Below are 19893 nucleotides of genomic sequence, written 5' to 3'. Positions count from 1 at the left end.
TAATAACGTGAGATATTTGAAACTCTGGTCAAGTATTCTTAAATAGTGTATTTTTCACTCAGCACGTAGTTGAAACTTGCAAGCGGTCGGCGGTTATAGCCTATCCATTAGTGTCTAAATTTCATTACACACACAAACGAAATGATAACAATGTTTTAATTAATATTATATTTAAAAATTGGAATAATTTGACATGTGATTTATTACGTTGAGAACTAGTAATTTCCCACGCCACCTATGTTTCAATAACATATATTGAAATCGTATGCATTCCTCTGCCTTCAAAGGCAAAGAGTGCTATTGGAATATGTAGTAAATGTTTTTAAGCTATGGATTTACTACTATTTAAAACTATTTTCTTCTAGCCCTGTAAAACGATTATAAAATAATAATATTACAATTATTTATAATAAGGCACCTACACGTAATTGTCATTACGTAAGCTCAGGTAGAGAAAGTACTTTTTTTTTCGTTTTTCTATTCAGACAAGCCTAACGTTTCATGAAATGCTAAGATTTTTACAATGTAAACAATTTTCAGTCACAGATCAGTTCCAATTAAACTATAGATTTACGAAAACCACTGTCTGCGTTTCGTTCTAGATTTTTAGATTAGATTTGTTTGTTTTGAATTTCGCACAAAGCTACTCGATGGCTATCTGCGCTAGCCGTCCCTAATTTAGCAGTGTAAGACTAGAGGGAAGGCAGCTAATCATCACCACCCACCGCCAATTCTTGGTCTACTCTTTTACCAACGAATAGTGGGATTGACCGTAACATTATAACGCTCCCACGGCTGAAATGGCGAGCATGTTTGGTGCGAACGGGATTCGAACCCGCGACTCTCGAATTACGAGTCAAACGCCTTAACACACTTAGCCATGCCGAGCCTTTTAGATTAGAACTGGTGTTTTCCCTACGTATTTTAACGGTGCGTTAATCCTCGTTCTCAGGAACATTGTTTTATACATCGAAAATGTTCATATTTATACAATCTCACCGCAAATAATAACGTAAACCTAACTATAATAAGGCAGAAACTGAGGACGCTACACAAATATACAGAGTGTCCGGAAATTATGCTAACAAGTCAATATCACATTAGCAAACTTTTTTGTTAAAATAATTTCCGGACACACTGTATATATATATATATATATCAACATCTAAATATTGTATGATATGTACATGCAGAGTCTACACTTGCGTACCGACCATAACCTCTGAATTATGAAAATTTTTACGTGCAAGTATACTGGCGAGGACAAGAAAATTCGCGTTTTCCATAAAGGCCATACCATTATTATAGGAACCGTGTTTATGTAATTGTTTTTTATGGTGCGTCTACTGCCGATGGTCTCTTCTATTAACCTACCAAGAAATGCAAATTAGGCTTATATATGCAGACTCGTTTTTGTCGGATATCGACGACGAACCAACAAACTCCCGCGTTGTTTTATGTAATAACCCTTTATTCAGTGTGGTTGTAAGCAAATGTGACAGTAGTGAGAACTGATGAAAGGTCTAAACTGTGAAAGTGTGCAGTAAAAACATGTGTAGTTCTTTCAAAGGCCTTACGTTCTAAATAACTAAAAGTGTCAAGAAGGATGTGTCGACTTGCTAAAATAAAAAAAATACGATAATGGAGGTGAACCACAAGGTGTAAATTTAAGAAAGATAGCTCGAATGTTTTCCGTATTCCTGAATAAATACCTATAAAACACAAAAAAGGTGGGATTTTTTTTTCCTTTAAGAGTATTATTCAGAATACGCCTCAAACTACATAGATTTTTTTTTCTTTTCACCTAAAACATTTTAGGACGAACGGTGTTACTTGAGCATGTACAAACGTTATTTCTCTTTCTTGTCCATTAGCTAAGCGTGGTCTAGTGGTTAGTTAGAGGGTCCACACTGTGATTCCAAATATTCGAATTTCGCGAACCGTTGACGAAAAATTTACTGCGCACTCTGAGGGTATAGAGAACACTAGAAGAGAATGACGGTGTTTTGTGCGGTATTTATTTTTTAATTTTGCGCAAAGATACACGAGGGCTATCTGCGCTAGCCGTCCCTAATTTAGCAGTGTAAGACTAAAGGTAAAGCAACTAGCATCACCACTCACCGCCAACTCTTGGGCTACTCTTTTACCCACGAATATTGGGATTGAACGTAACATTGTAACGCCCCCACGGCTGAAGGGGCGAGCATGTTTGGTGCGACCGGGATTCGAACCCACGACCCTCATATTACGAGTCGAACGCCTTAACACGCTTGACCATGCCGGGCCTGGTGCGGTATTAGAATAACAGTTAAATTCAGTTGTTCAGCCAGTCTGGAGTAGTTAGTAGAACCAGGTACTGTTGGCCCACAGCAGCCACTCTATGGTTTATTAGTTTAACATGAGGTTCGAATATGCAAAAATACTGCGCGATGAAACAAAAACTTTGTTTTTGATATTCGCGCAGACCTACACGAGTGCTATCTGCGCGAGCCGTCCCTAATCTAGCAGAAAAAGACTAGAGGGAAGGCAGCTAGTCATCATCACCCATCCCTAACTCTTGGGCTACTCTTTTACCAACGAATATTGGGATTGACCGTCATAATATAATTCCCTCACGGCTGGAAGAACAAGTATGTTTGGTGTGACAGGGATTCGAACCCGCGACTCTCAGATGGCGAGTCGAGCGCTCTAACCGCCTGTCCATTTCGGGCCAACAAAGAAACACAATCCTTGTATTTGTCGTTCCTTTTACATGTCTCCAGATCGCCAAAGTAAACAGACAGCGACCACTGGTGTTGGTACTGAACAGCGATTTATTTACTCTTGTGATAGAAATGGGGTTGAATTGCAGAACTTTACACGCTTTAATTAATAATCGTATGACATGTAACACATTTTCACCTGAAGAAAACTCTCAGTAGACAGTAGAAAACTACTACTAGTAACGATTTGAAATGTGGAAATTATTGTATTTTCATTTATATTTTTAAAAATCGTGTTGAATTAACTCAACTATTAGAAGTCTACAAAAATTTCAATAGATATAAATATAAAAAACCTGCTGTCAGGAATGACAGGAAGTACTATTTACTGTTACCAATATATAACTAAAAGGGTTAAAATCGGTAGTGTTACCGTGATAACATTTTCACCTGCAATATCCGACACTCTTGTATTAGTGGTTTTTTGATAGCAATTCAAACAAACCAAATGGTGGAATAAATGGATATTGAAACTCTAGCACGCCCATTTCCCGTTCTGAGTGAAGCTCTATTCCTTCTTTTTTCTTATGGCGCCACAAACCTAATTTTCCAGATCCCGCGTAGACGTCATTACTGGAGCATAAGCGAATAAATCTGCCAAAATATAGTCCGTTACTCGCCTAATTTCTCGCAAGCGAAAAGCCATTGACTTTCTTAAGAACCTAAGCCTGTAGCTCAGTTATCATGCATGACTTCCACTATGACGTCTTGCGAGTGCCCCAAGTTAAGTTTCTGTGAAAATAGATCGGATACCATTGCTGCCAAATGACCTAAGAAAGCCACCTCATCAGAATGCAAAAGTTTTCGATACAAGCGTGTAAATCACCTCGGGGGGATCAAAGCGAAACTTAGAAAGATGATTAAAAGATGTACGTTGGTTGAAGATGATTACTGCTGCGGTTGAATGGTTGACTTGAGCTTCGTAAAACGTATATAAGTCTTTTTTTTATAACTGTGGCTGAGGGGGGGGTATTAGAAGTATGTCCTGCTCATACAGGAACAGTGTAAGGAAAATCTAAAAGGATTGTTATATAAAGTTATCAGTTGTTTGAAAAATAAAAACAAATAAACAGACCATTTATTATTTAATTGAAAACAGCATGTGTTGCTACAAATTCCATTTCTTAATCAAGTGTAATAGTCCATTGCCCCGGGGGTCACCCCCCACACACACACACATCATATAACTCCGTTTTTGATGTGTTGTAAAAGTGATAAGAGAAAGGGGTGTGATCATTGAATACCTTGGGTTTCACTGTTGTGTCTAGAACGTTATTTTATAACCTTCAAGCACACTTCTACGAAAACATGTAAACTGGGTTAAACCTTCTAACGTTTTGTTTATATTATCTTTTTTCTTTGTAAACATATCTACGCAAACATAAATTTCAAGAAAATAGTATATTTTCTTCATTTCCTATCAGTTGTATTTAAATATGACAAAACATGTAAAATCATTACCAATACCAGTAACACTGGACGTTTATCAGGGTTTCAAAAATAATAAGTTTCGTCCTCCCTATGCATTTACAAAAATGCCACGAGTATGAAAGTATACTCTCAGACCAATCTTTCTGGTATCGTCTAGAGTGGTTAATTCTGTTAAACAGTTTACCTGTGACATATAAGTAAAACGTGTGCTACTACTGTGATGGTGGTGTTTTCAATGCTCCTGAATGAACATGGTTATCAGTATATTGTTCTTATCACATTAATAATGTCTGATTCGACATACCAAACATCGTAGTGACCTGACCTTCCTGATCCAACAAAAGGACATAGTAGGATTGAGAGTAATGACAGTATTGAGTCTCTATGGTCAACAAAATCTATATTTTCATTGCTATTAGAATACAAGATGGTGAGGTATCGACGAGGAAGATGAAACACTGGATGGCTTACCAGAAGACATTACACCTCTACATTAATCTATATATCAAATACGTATTGCACATATAAAACACGAAACATGGAACATGGATATCTTTTTATTTATCATCATAATCACACTGCTCAACATAATTTTTTTAATTAAAAATATAACATTATTGTTTTTAATCATATAGCCACTGAATTATCGAAAATGCACAAAATGAAATTATTGTTTGGATGTAATGACAGCAATTATTTTAAATATCCACAAACTGCTACTTTTTGGACTATTTTAAACATGTTTTATCATATTTATTTGGTGAAAAATTTGAGGAAAATATTTTAGAAAATTAAGGCAAAATATATTCTTGGATTAAAAAATATATTTGCGTTCTTATTTTTGTATTAAAAAATAGTAGGATTATCTTATTTCATTTTGCAGCTTTGCTACACAATAACCTGCTAACAACCATAGTGAGACCTAGAACACTAGAAGAGAGCATCTCTTTTCTGTTATCATTGTACCCAAAACTATCGAAAAACATCGAACGTGGAGAAAGTGTGTACACAGTGACTCTCCCTAGTCCATGGTCAGCAGGAGGTTATACATGTTACATCTGTCTTGATTTCCTCAAAGCTAGTAACATACTACAACTGTTCTATTTTATTCAATCATAGTTTCTTTGTGTGTTTTCTTTTTCAAACGTATAATGTTCTAGCTTTCAAAATGTACCGATTTCTTTCACACTATCTGATATAACTAACTTTCAACCGGATGTGAGTATGTAATACGAATCTCGACACTACAGGTGGCGACACCTGTCTTAGAGCGTATGTCGTGTTTACTGTGGTGTTCCGATAACTTATACGTTTACTTTCAGTGCTGTTTTTCAGCTAGTGCGAGAAGACTGGTATTTACTGTGTAGTGTAACATAAGCTCCACAGCCTTAATAAGTAGAATACTTAGGCGCCAATGCAATGGCAAGAAATGTTTACTCGTTCTATATTAATAGAAACAAAGCAAACTATTGGTCTAATCAAAATTGACATATATTCTAATTCAATGTCCTCATATATGTACAACAAACTTACGTTAGTCAGGGGTCTGAATTTGCTGTTTTTAACACAGTCCTTCCTTTTGATTTTGTTTTATTTTACTTAAGTGTTAGTATTAATACTATCTTTAAATTATATATGTATACATATCAATTCTATACATTACGTGCTCATGATTTATTATATTTTTCCAGCTATTTAAAAATCAATGAAACTGAATCAAGAGTACGTAATTTCACTTATAAACGCTCATTAAACCTAACGGATCTTTGATTAGCAACTCATGATAGCTGTGTGATATTTTTCCGAGTCCAGGTTCAGCTTCTAACAGATTTCATTCACGTAATATAATCTTGAATAGCGTCAATTTCTCACCCACGTGGTCTTGTAATCAGTAGGATACACTGTAAGTAATGAAGCCCATTAATGTTTCTGTAACTATAGTATAGTACTAAAATTATCCACGTCACTAAACCCATATGCCCACCGGCGTATATTTTCTTATTTTAGAAGCAGTTTATAAGTCAATCACCTCGCGCTTTCTCTTATTTAACAGGAAAAGGTTTAATTTAGTGCTGACGTGTTTTTTTTTTCCAGAACATCTTAGAGTAAGTGTATTTGTTTCTGTCTCATTATGCATTTTCTGACTGGCTGTCAATGTGGAAATAAAAAAAAACAGCCAAACCTATGACAAGTTCGTTTTCGTTCTAAAGATTAAACTAGTCTTTGAAAAGATAAATAGTGTGATAAATGGCGTGATTAAATATGTAATGCGTTTTGAAATCACGTGATATACTAAACGTGTAATTGTGCGAAAAGCGCAAAAGACCCTTTGAAAAGAGACGGGTCATTTGACTAACTGTAACGCATTACTTTAATTCGGTTAACAGAACGCTACGAATTCCTAAAAACAAACATAAACACATTTTTGTTAAAACTTATGTTTCTGTACAAGTGGTTCAAACTATTGGAAAATGGCTTATATGCTAACATAGTAAGATATGAGGTGTTAAAATAAATCGTTTGTAGAACTACAATCGTCTTGCGAGAAATTGGCAACAGCCTCCCTGGAGTCTCTCGGTTAATGGCAGTTAAATGAGGAAATAGACCTAACACTATTTAAAGGTATCCAATTTATCAACCAACTGGTAAGGAAGCCTCGCTACAGTAATTTAACTTGGAATCAACGATCTGCTTAGTAATACCCTTAAGAACACTAATTGACTTCACATTCGATAAAAGCGAAAAGATGATTGTTAGGACTTCAATTACACCTCATAGGTTATGAGAGGCCCTCGTAACATTGATTAAAAGGAGCTGTGTAGCAGCTAGTCGTGAATAAGGAAGGCTGTTCAAGTTACATTCAGTGGAATAAAACGTAGTTTGAATATTAAAATTAGTAGAATCACAGCCCAATACAGCTAAAGTAAAATATAGATTCTGTTCGATTAAAAGGGACTGAAATAAATATATATTATTTTCCCATTAAGTTATAAATACATCTAAATAATTTAGCAGTTTTTAAAACTTCACAAAATGTAACACACGTACATGCTTATACGAACACACACTTTTTTCTCTGTGTCTCTTTCTACCGACTTATGTTTATGTGTATTTGTGTGTGCCACACGTGCTTAATTTTTACACAATATTAATAATGAACACCCCCGGATATTTTCAGTTCTTTATTTGAATAATTATTTTGTATTTGTACTTGCATGTAGAAGCATATTTTCCTCTACATGTTTTAGAATTGTGTAAAAGCACATTAACCTTTGTTTTATAAATTGTTTATGTTGTTTTATGTTCATAAAACTTTAAAGTATACTGATAGTGGTACCGAGAATTAAATACGAATGGCCACAATTCGAACTCTTAAACAGCACACAAAAAAGTTCCCTGCTGGCACAGCGGTAATCTAAGGATTTATAACGCAAAAATCAGGGGCTCGATTCCCCTCGGTGGACACAGCAGATAGCCCGATGTGACTTTACTATAAGAAAACACATATAAAAGAAATCGTTTTTGTAATACGATCTTCATGTTTATCAACAAGATTGTTGAGAAAGTCATCAAAATAAAGATATACAAACTCAACATAAATTATGTTTCATCTATATTCAAATGTTAGCGATAAGTTTGTAATTAAGTTTTGTTTTCAATCATTATTGTTGTAGTCTTGTTGTCAATAGTTGATATATTGTGTGGAGGACAATTTGTCTTCATCCTACTGTACTGCTAATAATTAATAACGGTGTTCTGTGAACATACCTATAAAGTATAGTTGTCCAATCGGACAGTAACACGTTGTTGAACTCTATTAAGACCAAAGTAAAACACTGCTTCCACCAGAGGGCGCACAATTGTACATTACTGTGTCTTACCAAAACTATATTGTCATATATCATTACCCATACGTTGCAGCCTTTTACTAATGATACAAAATAAAATATTACTGTTCCTACCAGGAGAGGCCCGGCATGGCCAGGTAGTTAAAGCACTCGAATCATAATTTGAAGGTCGCGGGTTCGAAACCAAACATGCTTGCCTTTTCAGCCGTGTGGGTGTTATAATGTTACAGTCAATCCCACTATTCGTTGGCAAAGAGTAGCCCAAGAGTTGGCGGTGGATGATGATGACTAGTTGCCTTCCCTCTACTCTTACACTGCTAAATTAGTGACGGCTAGCACAGATAGCCCTCGTGTAGCTTTGCGCGAAATTAAAAACAACCAACTCACCCACCAGAAGGCATACAATGATACCTGATTGTATTTTACATAGACTAAACCGTTCAACTTTTTTGCTATCATCAGAACCTGTGAAGTGATATTTTACTGTGCCCAGCTAATAATTACACAAGCAGGCATTACCAAATTCAGTAAGATTGAATGATTATTTGTAGTTAAGCACAAAGCTACACAATGAACTACATGTGCTCTGCCTACCACGAGTATCGAAACACGATTTTTAGTAGCGAAGGCCCGCAGATATACCGCTATGCCACTAGGGGGCATTCAGCTAGAAACAACACGGGCGAGCATTACTAAATTTAGCTAAGAGCGACACGGACAGGTATCACTGAATGCTCGAAGGCGCAACAGAGGGAGGCATTAATACATTCAGTTAAGATCAACAAAAACAAGCATGACTGCGAACTTTACAAACGTTATATTCGGAAACTTTCTTCTTATGGTTTCCTTTATATAAATCCAATGTTTAAAACTTTACATTCTTGCGTACCATTTTTTATTTCCGATCATACAATTCGGATAAAATGATTTCCTATGATTTTTGACTAACGTTCATAAGAGCATTTAATCTATGTGATCCTGGATTATTGGAATTTGTATTCTACACACTAGTGTTTACATCATGTAGTTGGTTATTCAGAACTGACTGCTATTCTTTATCATTGTCGAATTTAGAATATTGTGATAAAATACAGGAGATAGAGCCGGAATCTGACGTTGAAACTGTGTGCATTCAGAGCAGAGGTATAGTTTTTGTTTGTTTATTTGCAGTTTCATAGTGACTGTATAACAGTTTACGTACAGAGTATTCAGTGTTTTATACCAGTCGTTACGAGCAGTTTAGTTGTATGTTTATAGGATTATAAGATCTGGGACCATACATGTTTATAGGACTATAAGATCTGGAACCATATATGTTTATAGGAGTATAAGACCATACATGTTTATAGGACTATAAGATCTGGAACCATACACGTTTATTGGACTATAAGATCTGGAACCATACATGTTTATTGGATTATAAGATCTGGAACCATACATGTTTATTGGACTATAAGATCTGGAACCATACACGTTTATTGGACTATAAGATCTGGAACCATACATGTTTATTGGACTATAAGATCTGGAACCATACATGTTTATTGGACTATAAGATCTGGAACCATGTATGTTTATAGGACTATAAGATCTGGAACCATATATGTTTATAGGAGTATAAGACCATACATGTTTATAGGACTATAAGATCTGGAACCATACATGTTTATTGGATTATAAGATCTGGAACCATACATGTTTATTGGACTATAAGATCTGGAACCATACACGTTTATTGGACTATAAGATCTGGAACCATATATGTTTATAGGACTATAAGATCTGGAACTATACACGTTTATTGGACTATAAGATCTGGAACCATATATGTTTATAGGACTATAAGATCTGGAACCATATATGTTTATAGGACTATAAGATCTGGAACCATACAACCACTTATACTTCAGGGAACTTTTTAATAGCCATAAAGTAAAATATCTTATGTGGCCTCATAGGACTTTTGTGCGTAAGTTGATTTTGTTATATAATATATTTTATTATTTCTTTCTATGTGGTGATTTATAAAGATAGAAAGAGGCGAAGAGCAGGATTCTGTCTTGTCCAACCCAACAGACAACTTGTAGATCTAGATTTGTAGTTTCGAACTACTGGACAGAGGTAAGGCAGTCAGTCAACAGCACGCTACTAGTCATCGTTGATGCTAGTTATTAATTGTTACTTTTATAACGCACCCACAGCTTATTCCAGCAGAGACGAAAATGCATTCGCGTGCTTGTATCCCAAGAATATTCTCCATATTCTTATTGGTTAGTTACGTATATCTGCGCCCTTTATAAACATTTATTGTTTTTCAGAGTATCGAAAAGTAACTTCCTTATCTACTTTTCCGCCCATGTCAGAATGAATAGTTAAAGATTTAGTTAATAACCTTTTTTGGTTTTTAATCCCGACAGTACTCCAAAAGTTTCTAATCCTTTTCAGCGTAATTTCCTCTGTTGAACCAGTAACCATGTAATTAAAACGTGCGCATTAATTTATTCATTTTATTTTTCTCCAATCGTACATCTAATTAATGAAGGCCAAACAGGTGCAAACGACGGCTGTTGCCGGCTTACAAAATCTATCTCCTCCAGAGGCTGGTGAATGATAAATTCCATAAGCAGCAAATATGGCTTTGTTTGCTGTTTCTTATACTTTACTGACGGGTTCCCAACTCTTAGACAAACGCAAATTAACAGCACCGAAGAAAATAGCATAATTACGTTCTGTGATGAATAGATGGAAATGTGGTTTTACATTGGTGATTAAGAAAATCAATAATTACAAAGTTTCTCTGCCTTTGTGTTTGTTGCCAGATAATTAACAGTTTAGTCGATATCAAAAACCCCTCCCTTCAGCAGCTTTATAAAGATTAAATTAGCTCGCCGTCCGGCCATTGTTTCACCCAAACGCCTGTCAAATACACCAGGAAAAGATATAAATGGATTTTGATTATTGGTTGGACGTTACAAGAAAGTCCGTAATTAAACAGTAAGTTGTACGCTGACAAATGGCATCGCTCATCCTGATAAATAACTGTTAATTTTACACATCGAAATGATATTTTTAATCAGAGGCACACGTGTGTAGTGACAAGACAATAGTTCTTCAATGACTATGAAACAGAGTAACTGAACTGATTCGAACAAAAAAATCTGTCACATGGGTCTTATCTGATGAACTGAAAGGACCCGTAAAAGCACTCTCTACAAGTTTCGCCATATACGTCTGTCTGTTTATACAATTACGCAGCCATCTGCATGTTTATCTTCTTATCTCTCTCTGCTCGTTTGTTTATTAATCTGTCTGTCCCTTTAACTTATATGTTCATCTATCTTCCCGTGTCTCTTTCTCAATTAATTAACATCTTGTAGCTTTTACTCTGTTTATATATCAATTTACTTTCCCTAAATGTTAACTATTTGTTGTCTGAGTTCCCAAATTCTTGGTACAGCACATCAAGGCTCTTAGACGAGGTTTGAAATCATTTACCTACAGTATACGTGCTCCAGAATTCCGTGACGGTGGTAACAGCTATGTAGGCTGTTTGTTTTTCCACATACATTTTTCATGTCTAGAAAGCAGGTTATTTTACGAAATAATTTCTCCACCCCATGCTTTATTCGGACTGTTTTAGCACACGATGCAAATCTCATACATTATCATTTTCTGAGAGTACCGTGTTTCTTTAATAGGCTTCCATTACAGTTCCTTATATGTCAGTCAGGTTTTTGTGTGTTTCGTACTTTAATGTTAGAGTTGAGATGCTCGTAATGTTTTCTGTCTTGTTATTTTTGTATGTTTCGTGCATTTATATTAGAGTTCATATGCTCATAATGTCTTCTGGGTCAGCCGATTTTTGAATATTTCGTGTTTTGTTTATAGTACTGATATATATTGTCGTAATTTCTTTCTACATATCATTCGATTTTTACATGTTTCATAGTTTAGCCTAATGATTTCTTACCTTAACGTCTCAGGTATTAGTAGGAACACTTTAGTTTTACCAGCTAACATAATATAATTCTGCATTCAAATAATCAAATTCACCAATTTCATAATAAATTTTACGGCAAAAAGGTTGGTTCATTGTGACACATTCACGTGTGAAGAACGTAATTCTCGGTATTTCTTTGTCCCGGTATTAGGATGGGAACTGATCTGCGCTATTATTTATTTGTGACACATTCAAAGTTGAAGAATGAAATTCTCGGTATTATGATGGGAACTGATCTGGGTGATTATTTATTTGTGACACATTCAGAGTTAAAGAATGAAATTCCCAGTATTTTTTGTCCCATTATTAGGATGGGAATTTATCTGAGCTATCACAACTTCTGGTGGCTACCCGAACAATAGAAATATTATTATCTTTTTTTGTAGCGTTGTTGTAAAATATATATATATGTGTGTTTACTTTTCGAAAGCTGTACAAACAACAGGGTGTGCACGAAACGTTATCTCAGATATCAATCTTACAAGTAACTTCTGAACTACTTGTAGGATTTCACTCTCTCACATGTATTTCTATCTCTTTATACATATATATATATATGTATAGAAGTTACTAGAAATTCTGGAAGTATAACCATTTTTTTCTTAGTTGTACACAGGCCAATCTTCAGACAGAGAGATCACTATGTAATTTCATACAGTGTTTCCTTACAAAAGCAGAGTTTCTAACGTACGTCATCAAGAGATCAGCGTTTCCCTAGGCGTGTCTGACAAAATCTTTCTGTCTTCGAGAAAAATAAAAATATATAAACTTCATTGGTTGAAATGTTTAGAATGAACACGATACTGACCGCAAGGATCTCGATCGACCTACAAAAGCAAAACGAGAACGAACAGATTTGCTCACCCAACCATTCATGAGTTTTCAGGATGTCGCCTAATCTTGATTTAAGCACCTAATCATTGAAGAACATTTGTGTAAGATTTATCACAGTAGTCAACCTTTCTCTAAGAATTTCTTCAAAGAGAAGGTAAGCTGACACGTGAAGAATTTTCTCTGGAGTTAATTAAGTCGATTAGTATCGTTCCCCGCTGGATTGTAAGAGCGATTGATGAGATTGAAAATCATATACTTCGGTTTTAGGGAAAGCATATAGGGGGATGAGGAATTGAACTGTTAAAAAGAATGACTAAGTTTCATGTTTCTGATGTAATTTAAGAGGTTTTCACGCACCATCAATTTTTAACTTCACCTATAAAAAAGTCTCTTTCAATATTTCCGGTTATGAAAATGTAAATCTTTAGCTGTACAGCAGAATTGTAGCGTAGTTTAAAGGTAACTACCCATGGCTTGTAATAAATAATATACTTATAAATAGCAATTGTTCTCCTTCCTTCATTGCAAGGTAACAAGGAAATTTGGGACATGTCCCTCCAATGTGACAAACCGGTTTATTCTTGGTTGCCAAACCTTGTTTCCCACATACGTTGATTTAAAAGAAGTGGCCTGATCCCTGAAATTCTTTACGTCGTATTAAATTTACGCGTCGCGGGGTCGAATCTCCATCACACCAAACATGCTCGCCCCTTCAGCCGTGGGGGTATTATAATGTGACGATCAATTCCACTATTCGTTGATAAAAGAGTAGCCCAAGAGTTGGCGGTGGGTGGTGATGACTAGCTGCCTTCCCTTTGGTCTTACACTGCTAAATTAGAGACAGCTAGCGAAGCTAGCCCTCGTGTAGCTTTGCGCGAAAGTCAAAACAAACTAAACTTACGCGTAAGTTATGTAACTTCAACAGTAAATATCAAAAGTACTAGTGAGAAATAAAAGTGGTCTGAAAATAGTTATAAGAGCTGAGAAGTTGATGGCACACAAATATAAATTTACAATGTAAAAATGCTATTAATGAAGGGTGTAAGGTTATCATCAGCTCCCCTCCCAAAAAGAATAAGATCACTAACCAATAAATGTAATTGTGACATAACAGAAAGAGCATAATTTTGCTAGATCAGTTCTTATTTGCATAGATTTACGGTTCGATTTTTTTGTATCGAAAAATGCAGTGAAACTTCTAAGATGTTATTCTAAAGTCTGTAAATAATCTTCCTAGAACAAAGCTAGATTTTCCCAGAACCATTCTATTCTTCCTTGATTTGTAATGTAAGACCACTAAGACCCTTTGAGTAATTAAGGTACTTCAATTATTTCTTAAGGCTTTCGTTGGTTGGGATCTAACCAATCTTATGTAAGTCTATCAATCACTGAACTGTCTCAGACAATGACAGTTGTTATAACAATGAGAAAAACAACATATCTTATTCTCACTATTCGTTCAGCTTGACAGTTCCACTGTGTCTTTTGATTGGTTAGTAACGTTTCTGTAGAGTTTCTCTCTCTGGTGGTCCTCCGCTAGGACAGCGCTAAGTCTTCGGATTTACAACGCTAAAATCATAGGTTTGGTTCCCCTCGGTGAACACAGCAGATTGCTCAATGTGGCATTGTTAGAAGAAACTCCATTTTGACTACATCCACGATGTCTGTATTTTAAGCATACATCACATTTTCCGAAATTCGTACTTACAATTGAGACTAAGGTAAACATTATTTTAAATACTTCCCAAGTTTAGCACTGAAAACAGGTATTGTATAGGTATTTTACTTTACATAAGATAAAACACTTTCACCAAAATCTTGACACAAACGGCGGAGGGGAGGAGCTCGTTTTGAAATAAATATTTTAACCGATGAGCCCCCCCAAAGTTGTATTGTTCGAATTTTAAATTATCGTGGAAAGGCAGTTTTAGTACTTTTATTGTTTGCCAAAACAATCACCAGTTTCTGTACCATGGGCTCTGGGTTTTAAGGTTTAATAACGATTTAAATCATGTAGTTACTGTCCAGCTATCAAAATGAATAAATTATACTTACCTTTCAAAAGCAGATATTAGTCGGGTATGGTCTAGTGGTCAGCATACCCATTTTGTGAACCTCAACGCTCGCTTGGCATTTTTGGGCCTCAGGTGCGCTGTAAGAGTAACGATTATATCCCATTACTCACCCAGACAAGAATAGCCCAAGAGTCTTCTGTGTGCGCTGTTCATTATAGTTGCTTCTCTCTTGTTAATAAGTTCAAAATTAGGAACGGTTATGCGCAGTTAGCCCTTGCATAAATGTGTTTGAAATTCTGAGGCAAATAATTTAGAAACAAATGACCAGCAAATGTTTCTGCGTGAAAAGGAGAATGCTTTATTAAACGTTTCGAAACAGCATTAAACCCCACATGAAATCTGAGTTAAACAGACGTTAAATCTATACGTACTATATGTACGTTTTGTTCACATAGAAAACACATTTCCTCGAATCCCGTTTAGGCCCAGCATGGCCAAGTGTGTTAAGGCGTTCGTAATTTGAGGGTCGCGGGTTCGAATCCCGGTCGCACCAAACATGCTCTACCTTTCAGCCGGGGGGCGTTATAATGTTACGGTCAATCCCACTATTCGTTGGTAAAATAGTAGCCCAAGAGTTGGCGGTGGGTGGTGATGGCTAGATGCCTTCCCTCTGGTCTTACACTGCTAAATTAGGGACGGCTAGCGCAGATAGCCCTCAGTAGCTTTGCGCGAAATTCAAAAACAAAACAAATAAGAATCCGGTTTGGTCGCACAATAACATAGTTGATCTGTAAAAGCGTTGTAACTAAACCTGAAATGCCATTAGAACTTACAACTTAAGAGTTAATAAAAAAAACATCTAAATATCCAACCCTAAAATTGATTTAAAATCTCACAGCAACGACTTTTACTAATTAGTTGAAGTCTCATAACTCCATGTTCACAAAGATAAATAAAATTTAATGAAAACAGTAAACTGATTTGTCATAGCTATGTTTTCTTATTTAATAATTATATTTTTACACCTACCTCTAGGGTTTTCAATAACTGTGGAAATGGGTTTCTATTGTGATACCAGTCATTATTTAACAGACACTGTAAAGCTTTGTTAATACAATGTGTAGAAATTGAATATTATCAACGAATCGTTATGTGTCGATATTACGTGCATAATAGTTATTGACAGAAAATATAGAGATAGGAAGATGGATGTATTGACATTATTTTAACACTGGAAGAACGGGGCTAATAAGGTTTAGGTTTTTATATGTAACTCACGCATGAGCATCTATAGTTGTATTGAATACCGACATTTATACTGACACGAGTACAAAGAAAAATAACGTACGTATTGTAACGGATTTACTATTTATTGTAATATCGATGTTTCTATTTTAGGCTATGTGTGTATGTGTGTGTTTTTATAGCAAAGCCACATTGAGCTACCTGCTCTGTCCACCGAAGGGAATCGAACCCCTGATTTTAGCGTTGTAAATCCGAAGACTTACCGCTATCACACTATCTCAGCGCGTTACTCTTTTTTATAACTTAATTATATATTTACAAATGCACGTTACTTATACTGTTCAAAGTGTATTGCAAAATGCCCGCCTATTCCCTAAATTTGTAGAAGATTCTCAAATGTAAGAATCAACAATGTGCTATGCTACGTGTAGAATACCGGTATTGTTGCCTTAGCTGAAATTTCTAGAAGAACTCCTCTCAAACTTTTATAAGGTGATCAACGCAACGCGGAGAGATAGTTTATATTGGTGGTTTGCTACAGTTAGTATACTATAAACCTCGGAAGATATAACTGTGATAAATGCACATCAATGGGAAAACTACAGATATTTGACCAGGATCACTTAAATTTTGAACATTATAAACCACTTAACTTCAGAGAATTAACTTCAGACGTTATTACTCCTACAAGAACATTGATATCTTCGTCATTGAAAAATCAACTTGTAGACGGGTCAACCAAGAATAGAGCTGCTCGTTAAGCTCGAAATTAATTTGCTCATCGTGAACCGTCGATAAAATATTCACTTCCAGACCAAATAGAAGACTCAATGTTGTTTATAATCTTATAAAACGTTTGTAAATAAAACATTATTTGCAATAATCGTTATTATAAATTGTATTTCCGTTTGTATATCAAAGTACATTTCCGTTAAGAAAGAAAATTGTGTGTATCAGCCTTGTTAGCACACGTCATAAATTTGATACATCGCTACAGTAACAAACTTCCAAATCCAAATTGCAATTTAACTCATTTCAGGTTGTTTGAAATTGTAATACGTAACATAATAGATCGGAAAATCGTCTGGTATAAATTACAGTTTGTAACGCCCCCCGCTAGTACAGCGGTATGTCTCCGAATTTACAACGCTAAAATCAGGGGTTCGATTCCCCTCGGTGGGCTGAGCAGATAGCCCTTTGTGGCTTTGCTATATGAAAAACATCCACAGTTTGTAACATTATAAATGGCAGTGTAAATATATACTAGAGCAGTTGCGACACAAAAGTTTATCTGAAGCCTATCTCATAACGATAGCAGGGTATTAAAAACGTCGTGTTTGTCAATGGGTGATAATAATTTATATACAGCAGCTCTTATCCTCATATTGAATATTGTTTGTATTCATTAATTTTACGATTTCTTTTTCTTTGTATATTTTTTTTATTTTAGATCTTAATCACCTCATTGTTTCTTTCATTTGAAATATTCGATTAACATTAACTGCAATGGTAACAGAAGAATAAGGACTATTTATGACCAAGATACTCGTTTTAACCACAACAAATGATCTTGTTCGATAAAACAGTCAACATTTTTTTTCTATTAGACTATATTTTTTCGTTGTTAGGCTACAGGATTAGATGAAGAAATAATGAAAAATTAACGTAGGTGTCGTATCAACCTTGCGATCTAGCGCTAACATCCGGGTTATAAGTGTCTCGCTCGCTAAATGTGAGTTTGTTTACATTTGTTCAAAACTGCTCGTTCAAATATCGTGTTGAGAGAAAGACCCAAAGATAATAGAAATGAGAAACTCTTTTTTTCCGTGCAAGCAATCAGGAAGTTTAGAAAACACGTAATTAATGGGCCTCGCTCTCTTTCTAGCTTCGCTTCAGTCTGACATACATATGTAATTAAATGAGAGAGAAAAGACAGTAAATTCGAACACTTCACAAACTCAAACAACTGGTAAGAGCCAAGCGCCCGCGGAGGTTTTACCGCACAGTTTCTAACATTTGTTAAGTGTGGCGCACTTATCCATGCAACCCAAAATGTGTCATCTCTGGAGAGAAGTGTAAATATTTTTCTTGCCTCATCCAGTGTTTTGTTAATTAAAATAAGTGGATTGAAATCCAATATCGTACAAAAGTGACACAAAAGATGTCAGAACTTCAACGGTTCTATTGATAAAACTAAAATAGTATATGATAGAAAGTTAACAGTAAATGAAAAATATATCTGATAAACATTATAGAGGCGCTTTAATGAGTATTTCTTACCACTTATTAATAAGTGTTTTTGTGAGCCTTCAACTTTTTCCTAGACTCGTTTAAAGCAATCTAGATATATAAGTTAAATGACTGAGAAAGTTAAACGAAGCAAAACCTTTATGATATGATTACACGAAAACAAAGGATATTTCATTAGCATAATATAAAACTCCTGTCCTTTTCTTAAAACATCTTGACGTAATTAGCATTAGGGACTTATAAAAATACACGTAAAAACGTGAATTGTCGTATTAAGTTAGTATTTCATGTTATCAATAGGTGAAACATTGTTCTATATTTGACATATTTACACCTTTCACGTGTACACCAGTGATGGGTAAATCTGATGTAGAAAACACTCATGTAACACAGCATTTTAGTCCTTTTTCTTTCGTAATCTGAGGGTCGCGGGTTCGCATCCCCGTCGCCCCAAACATGCTCGCCTTTTCAGCTGTGGGGGCGTTATAATGTGACGGTCAATCCCACTATTCGTTGGTAAAAGAGTAGCCCAAGAGTTGGCGGTGGGTGGTGATGACTAGCTGCCTTCCCTCTAGTCTTACACTCCTAAATTAGGGATGGCTAGTGCAGATAGCCCTCGAATAGCTTTGCGCGAAATTCAAAAACAAACCTATTTCTTTAACTCGCCAAATTTGGCGGCTGGTTCAAAAAACAGTTAAAATATTTTGCTTCATAAAGTGTGAAGATTTAGAACGTGGCATGAAAATTTTAGTAAACTTGAGTTAAAAGACAACAACTGTGTATTAATTGAGGGAATAGTAATTTTGGTTGTTTTTAAAACTAACAACTCCATAGTAGCACAGTGGTAAATGTGTCGGCTTGTAACGCCAAAACCTGGACTTCGTATCCCATTGGGTAGCATTGCGCTTGACAACAAACAAACAATTTTTAAACTAACATAAAACTACACCTTGTAAGGTTCACTCCTATGACATCATTCTGCATAACGTGCTTCGTTTAAAAATGTTGATGAAACTCTAGAGTGATGTACTTTGGAAAATAGGAAAACCCTGAAAGTGTATCAGTTTTAAATAAGGATTTACTTTGGAAAACAGGCAAACCCTGAAAGTGTATCAGTTTTAAATAAGAATTTACTTTGGAAAACAGGCAAACCCTGAAAGTGCATCAGTTTTAAATAAGGATTTACTTTGGAAACAAGCAAACCCTCTAAGTGTATCAGTTTTAAATAAGGGTTTACTTTGGAAAACAGGCAAACCCTGAAAGTGTATCAGTTTTAAATAAGGATTTACTCTGAAAAAAAAAGACAAACCCTGAAAGTGTATCAGTTTTAAGTATGGGTTTACTTTGGAAAACGAAAAGTATAATTTTGAAAGCTTATCACAAACAGCAAAAACGAATTATTGGAAATCACCCATGAAAAAAATACTTAAGTGTAAAAACCTTGAATGGTAGACTATTATAAGCAATATGGTAGACTATTATAAGCAATATGTAGACTATTATAAGCA

Source organism: Tachypleus tridentatus, chromosome 10 (genome assembly GCF_004210375.1).
Source record: "Tachypleus tridentatus isolate NWPU-2018 chromosome 10, ASM421037v1, whole genome shotgun sequence".
Lineage (NCBI taxonomy): Eukaryota > Metazoa > Arthropoda > Merostomata > Xiphosura > Limulidae > Tachypleus > Tachypleus tridentatus.
This window is presented reverse-complemented; position numbering follows the sequence as displayed.